At 47.2% G+C, this 305-nt stretch overlaps 1 protein-coding gene across 1 annotated transcript in view; it reads right to left on the bottom strand.

The window, feature by feature from the left end:
- Positions 1–305, bottom strand: part of ANLN (anillin actin binding protein) — a 50,966-nt gene that overhangs the window by 5,782 nt on the left and 44,879 nt on the right. The gene's annotated exons all lie outside the window — the stretch shown is intronic.

Raw genomic sequence — 305 nt, 5'->3', positions numbered from 1 at the left:
AGCTCACACCAACCACGTATCCTCTTACCCCGCAGTTTTTCCTCCTTCCTCCCCAAGGCACGCTTTTCCCAGGCAACACTGGCTCACGGCCACCCAAGGAAGAAAGACAGGAACCTTATTTCAACCTCAAGGGCGACGTTAGTACGAATGACTCACAGCTGTTTTCTGTGTTTGCATTTCACCTCTTACGTCAAAAAGGTAACGGGGAAAGAAAGATTTGATGGGTAAGAACAACACACTTATTCTAACACTGTACTGTAATCAGAGAGGAACAACAAGAGGGCGGCCTTTGCATTTTTAGAGCC

Source organism: Pteropus vampyrus, unplaced genomic scaffold, assembly GCF_000151845.1.
Source record: "Pteropus vampyrus isolate Shadow unplaced genomic scaffold, Pvam_2.0 Scaffold75, whole genome shotgun sequence".
NCBI classification, from domain to species: domain Eukaryota; kingdom Metazoa; phylum Chordata; class Mammalia; order Chiroptera; family Pteropodidae; genus Pteropus; species Pteropus vampyrus.
The sequence above is the reverse complement of the archived record's forward strand: the minus strand, read 5'-3'. Positions and strand labels throughout refer to the sequence as shown.